General features: G+C 34.2%; 1 long non-coding RNA gene across 1 annotated transcript; it reads right to left on the bottom strand.

Moving 5' to 3' along the window:
* Window positions 1-512: 512 nt before the first annotated feature.
* Window positions 513-6,732, bottom strand: LOC143082847 (uncharacterized). Its single transcript, XR_012980487.1, has 4 exons — window positions 6,315-6,732; window positions 5,504-5,603; window positions 2,570-2,765; window positions 513-665 (listed from the first exon to the last, which is right to left on the bottom strand). It is a non-coding gene; the product is annotated as an uncharacterized LOC143082847 (long non-coding RNA).
* Between the last annotated feature and the right edge of the window lie 243 nt (window positions 6,733-6,975).

A 6,975-nucleotide genomic window follows, 5' to 3' on the forward strand; every position in this document is an offset into this window, starting at 1 on the left:
CAGGAACAACAATTTGTCAATGTGAACAAAACCGTAATTGTCGGCAATGTACAGTCTACTTATTGTTTCCGTGTGATAGTGAGACACCAGTTGGATTAGACCCAACTTTCGAGAAGTTCATACCAGACAAAACATTTTTAGAGAGCGGTAGGCAAATATCAAACCATGGAACAAAATCATTTAATATGAACTTAGTTTGCAACTCTGAAAAGCCCACTCATGTGGTAGATACAGTCGCTTCAAACTGCAGATCAGTGCTCGAAGCATTTCAATCAGATGACCATGCCACAAATCTCAAGGACCTCGACATTGTATTGGCAGATCTCTTGTTACAGATGAACTTAGGTCTCTCCTTGGACACAGAACTGGACGAGTTCACCTTAAGAGTGTCTTCTGATTACAGGTTGCACTTGTGTAAAACCAGCAATGCAGTTTTCCATAGGAACTGCCTTAATTGCATATGCAGTCACTCTTCATTCAAGTTTTGAGGAGAATGTTATATTTCCCTGGAAAGGAGACATGCACTACCTTTTTTTGCACTAATAAAAACATATAGCTGTGCGGCATATTTTCAAGTTTTACTGCCCTCCATTTATAAACATTGCAGGTTCGCACTGAATTTTTCCATTAAATTTGACTCAACACCCAAATGTCTTCCAGTCCTCCTGAAAAATAAGTTAAATAAATAGACATTTTTATTTATATCCATTTAATTCTCCAATCAAGTCTTAATTAAAAAAAAATTACTTTGCATCCATGGCAACAACTATGTAAACAGTAGCAGTATTTTATGCACATTCAATTTCTCCCCAAAAGAGGCGTGACTTGCAAATCACACGTGATTTACAAAGTGCAACCTATACTGTACTTTCAAACCCCTTTTAGTATCAAAATATTCTTATATTCTTGTTGTTATTTATGTAAGTAATAGAAAATAATAAGTTACAATGGTAGTTTTTTCATTATTGTATTTTTATAATACTTCTAGTAACTATATCCTGTTTGCGGCAAGATGTGTTTTTTTCCTGTTCACTATTTTTTTCTTTTTATTCAAATTATTATTTTTTTTGTCTACTTAATAAACTCATTATATATTTGTGTTTTTCTTGTGCCTTTGTGTAATAGCTATTTGAATCATGGTTAGTTTTACTACAATCTGTTTATTTTGTTGAATTTTTGTCTTCTTTATGTACTATACCATAAAATGCATAAAAAGTTGTCATACAAGCTTCAAAAAACTATCCCTATAACAAAAACATACACCTTATCTTTACTTTCTGTTTATGTTATAGCACACAAGCCTGTCAGCACTGATAAAAAAATTAAATGAAGAGAGGTCAAATTATATGAACTTGTCAAATTACAAAATAATGAGATTAGCCATCATGATGATTTTTATATGATTTATATAAAAAATCTTACATCTGGGGTCACCTTCAGTTCCATCAGATATAAACAAAAAACTTAGTCATTCATGATTGTTTAGTTGTAAGGTCCTATATTTGATGTTTAAATATTAAAATACTGGAATAAAGTGCATTTCAAACAATTCTTACAATAACAATGGGTCTAATCCCATGGCGTCTAAGGAAATACACATTTCAGAAAGGAAACAAGCCATATAATAAGGGGGAAAAATGCAGAAATAAGACTTTACCTGCTGAAAAAGGCAAATTTGTGAGACTACCAAAAGACTTGTATGACTTAGTGACTAAATCTGTTCATAAAAAGAATGTTCAACTAAAGGAAACAAGCCATATAATAAGGGGAAAAAATGCAGAAATAAGACTTTACCTGCTGAAAAAGGCAAATTTGTGAGACTACCAAAAGACTTGTATGACTTAGTGACTAAATCTGTTCATAAAAAGAATGTTCAACTAATTCCTGCCTCTACAAAGTCAGCTCGCTTTCTAAGGCCGAAGCCTCCGACAAAAACAGAAGTTGAAAAATGTGCTGAAAATGAAACAAAAACAGGGTAAGAATACTTTTTTTGTTATTAAGCTTTCAAAAATAATTAAACTTGCTTAAAAAAAGCCATTTATAAACAACTATGAAGAAAAAGGCATGTGTCTTATATGCCAATTCTTTAAATGTGACATCTGAAGAAAATGCAAGCTAGGATTATACTTATTTTAAAATTTCTAGTCCTATATATATTTTCAAGAGCTAAATAGTGCATGGTTTTTATATATAATATATATAAAAACACAGGCAAAGAAAAAAATATGCACTTTTGAGAGTACATTTGATCAAAAAGCTTATTTAAAGAAAACACTATTGTAAGGGAGGTAATTCAAAATAAAATTATTTTCACATTTTCCAAACTTAGTTTAACAAATAAAAAAACTAATTCACTTCAATTTTGGCAACATTTTTCAACTTCAGGTCAGAGAAAAATAGTTTTCGACTCCTTCGGATCAATGAACTTGAACAGATGTGGAATGAGGTTTTCATAGAACACAGACAAATATCCCCTATGTGTACAGGGTTCATATCATGGGATTTAAGTGCAGAGCAGCAAAGAGGGGCTGCCTGGAGGGAAAAGGCAAGCTGCAATGAGTGTTCTTACCATTCAAAAATGTTCAACCTTTACAATGAGGTGATCGCTAAGAAACGTGGTCGTCGAACAGCAGCTATTAATCTATCCATACAAGTCGCACTTAATCATAAAGCTATCAGCACAACTGGTCTACAGAAATTATTTCTTGGTTCTAATATACCAGCTCCTTCCACTTCAAGTATGCAACACAGTGCTAATGTTGTTTCTGAAATTATAGAAGAGTACAATCAAAAGGATTTGGTTCAGAAAAGAAAATTAATTAAGGAAATAAACATATTAAGAGGTGATAATCCTAATATTAATAGACATTTGCGGAAACTAGGTCTATACCTAGGATTACACTTCAGACTTACGATTACAGGTGACAAAAACAAGGGGTCATCTTAAAATACAAAAACAAACCAACAATACAGATACAAAATAGCAAATGGTGTCTTCTATAAAAATAAAAAAAAAGATTTAAACAACACGTTAAAATTTCATGTGTCCGAAGCACTTTGCTGGATTTACCTTCAGGACCGCACAAAGCTGAATATTTGAAGACAATGATTTATAAGGACCGAAGGTGCAGCCAGGAGTAATTGATTTTCTCCGCGAAACAGGGTACATTTAATGCAATGGTTAGTATACTAAGACCAACAATATATTATTCAGAGGGTACTGTACAAAATGTTTCATTTAAAATAGTTATATTGGTGTCGTTTTTGTTATGCACGATTACAACTTTGTATCAGCAACTGTTGCCTTTCCGACATAATCAGATTGTGATTTTTTTTAACAATTTCTTTTTGCCTGCTACACTTTTGCATTTTTTTTTATCCCTAACAATCAGTTGAATAGATTTGCGTATAAACTTTGTGTGAGATGAACAACGTCGCAGTGAGAGATTACGGGCTGGTCGGGGGCTGGAACACCACTTTTCTTGCCGATCAATGCTTTTGAATAGGGATATATGGTTGCCCCCTTTTATCTTGGGTTGGAACCCCCGTTTGAAAATGGCTGGATCGACTACTACGTCGTCAGTTCATATATATTACAATTTCATGAAAAAAGTACCAGTCTCGGAACAGGGGTTAAATCTCATGTTGAGAGTATACCATTTCCACCCATGTTCTTAGGGGATAATTATCGACACTGCGAAAAAAAAAAACCGTCCATACTGAATGATTCCCAAGATCTCCATTATAATACTTGCATAAAAGAAAAACAACTTGGAACTTGTTTATCATTTTTTGTTTGTTGCTGTTGAAAACATAGATAGCAAAGTTTTAACTATTTGGGTACACCTACTCCTACATTTCAACTGAGTCTGGCGAACAGTGTAAAATATATTTCCGACATAGAAAAGTTCGTTGATAACTGTTTTTTTTTTTTTTTTTTTTTGGGGGGGGGGGGGTCTCGAATAGTTTTTTTTTTTTTATATTGGAACCATAAACGTAGACAAAAGTGTGTGTCCTATTTAGGAAAAATAAAAAATTGTAAAGTTATACCGAACGGCAAGTGTAATTTCATGAAGAATTCATAGCTCAAAAACACCCGTCCTCTGTATTTCACCATTCTCTTTGAAACAAAATAAAAGAGAAAATAAAGTCTGAGCATAAACATGCTAGCATGCTCTATGGTTGATTGCACCTTTCCTAACACAAAGTATTCATTGTCGAATTTTTTCAGCAATTGTCCAAATCTAGCTACTGCAACGACAATTGCGATAATTTGTGTGTCTCATGTTAAATTTATTTTTAAAATAATGTTAGTTCATTCTATCCTCCTTCGTACAATTACAGCATTTCCATACTGGATAACACCGTATACAACAATAAATGTTAACACATTTTTGCAAATATATAAGAACAAAAATCGTTGTTCAACCACAAAAAAAAAATCACTATTATTACATTGTTTTGGATCGACATTTTTTTTTTACACTTTGAGAAAGCCCAATATTTAAATGCTACCCGTAAGTGTAATTGTAATCCTAATCGTAGGTGTATGACAGTTTCCGCAAATGTCTATTAACATTCAGGCCGACGGAATGTATAATAACCCTATTTATTCCGGAATGGGTAAAACACCATTTCAACCAGCTACCCAATGTACATATAACATGTTAGAAAATAATACTTATAAGCACAGTATTGTAAGCACAAGACAAGTGTCTAAGCTTTGCTCAAATAAGAGTGAACATAAAACAAAAACAAAAGTTAAATCTCACAAAGGTCACTGTTCCGCAAACATTGAAATGCATGACAGCATAGGCAGTGAGGAGCGATGGGCTAAAGACTGCTTGTTAGACCTGAAAAATGATGGTCTGGAAGTTCAAGAAATTACCACTGACCCTGACAGCAGTGCATTTAGAGCTGCAGAGTCTCTTTTTAAAGCTGGTACAACCAATACTCAGCCAATTCATTTTCTAGATACAAGACATGTGTCCGCAAAGCATAGAAATTTTATTAAAAAAATGTCAGGTCTGAAGGAAATAATGCCGGCACGATTAGTTTCAGAGAAAGATAAAATGCTAAAAAGGTTTGCATTAGATATGGCAGCACGTTGTCAGGCAGAGTACAATGCTGCCTTTGATAAATTCAATATGGACTCTGTACGGGTAAAAGTTCACCTATCATATGCATGTCATGCTATAGTTTCTTGCTATCAGGGTGATCATAACGGGTGTACAAAATCTTCCCTTGTTTGTTCAAATAGGAACAGTTTGAATACATGGACTGAAAAATCAGCTTATCTGAAAAATAACTTTAAATTAAATAAATCAGAGAACACAGCAGCATTGTTACGTGAATGCGTAAAATATCGCCTTGGACCTACCATGCTAAACCGTACATGCAAAAACACTAACACACAAAAAGCTGAAGCAACTAACCGTGCAATACGTGCAACTGTACCTAGCAATGTAACATTTACCAGAAACTATAAAGGAAGGGTACATACAGCTATACACAATGTAAATAATGGCCCTGGAGAATCCATCGTTAAACTCTGTAAAGCGGCTGGGGTTCCCATCGAACCAGGAAGTCGTGCTGCCAGAGGTCTGAAAAATATTCAACAACACAATGAAAAACATAAATTATATAAGCAGTCAAAGCAGTACACAGATCAGAGATGCTCAAAAAAGCATGAACTATATAAAATATATGATGAGTATCAAGAGGAAAAAGACTATGAGAAAAACAAACTTTTACCGACAAAACGGCTGGCCGCAAAACAGCCTCAAGAGTATTCGTTTGCCAAAAAACTCCGATCAAGACATGTTAAAAATAAATAAATTACCTGCATCAGATAAGACAACACGGGAAATGATTATTTGTACACTGTTTTGTCCGTCTACAGAAAATTCTCTCTATGTTTATACTGTGCGACTCTAAAATCAGGTGCTCCGGTTTAATACATTTGGGGTTATGGCAAAGGTGTGAAATATCTAAAGGATCGCCGTTTAGAGAGAAACGGGGAAGATTTTCTTTTAATATTCTTTTATCTAGCATATAAGATAATCTGTGAGCTCTTTCAAGAGTTCTAGTGCCATCAGGCCAATTCATAACTTTTTTCCCATAGACCCCATGCTTCAAAGCTCCAACCCACACTGTACAGTCATAATTTCCATATTTTTTTTTCACTTTTCTTAGACAAAGCTAAAGCAAATGCATTCCACAATGATTCCATGTTGTTTCTGTAAAATGAAAACCCAAAAGGGGTCCGAAATTGGGATCCCAGGGAGGCTGAGGGGTGAATTCCCATTATTTACCTTATAGGTTGCACTTGTGTAAAACCAGCAATGCAGTTTTCCATAGGAACTGCCTAAATTGCATATGCAGTCACTCTTCATTCAGGAAATTTTGAGGAGAATGTTATATTTCCCTGGAAAGGAGACATGCACTACTTTTTTTTGCACTAATAAAAACATATAGCTGTGCGGCATATTTTCAAGTTTTACTGCCCTCCATTTATAAACATTGCAGGTTCGCACTGAATATTTCCATTAAATTTGACTCAACACCCAAATGTCTTCCAGTCCTCCTGAAAAATAAGTTAAATAAATAGACATTTTTATTTATATCCATTTAATTCTCCAATCAAGTCTTAATTAAAAAAAAATTACTTTGCATCCATGGCAACAACTATGTAAACAGTAGCAGTATTTTATGCACATTCAATTTCTCCCCAAAAGAGGCGTGACTTGCAAATCAAAATTTACAAAGTGCAACCTACAAGCCATTTACACGCCAGGGATTTCTGTCAACAGTCAACAGTTTGTATGACCAAATTAGCTTAGCAAGGACAAGTTATTTATAAGTCCAACCTTAAGGCTTTTATCTACTTGTGATTGGAATAATCCATTCCCAGAATCACTAAATCAAACATGGGAATCAATTTTACCTTCATTGAACCAACATGCACATTTGCCT

The sequence above is a fragment of the Mytilus galloprovincialis genome, chromosome 7 (genome assembly GCF_965363235.1).
Source record: "Mytilus galloprovincialis chromosome 7, xbMytGall1.hap1.1, whole genome shotgun sequence".
Classification (NCBI taxonomy): Eukaryota; Metazoa; Mollusca; class Bivalvia; order Mytilida; family Mytilidae; genus Mytilus; species Mytilus galloprovincialis.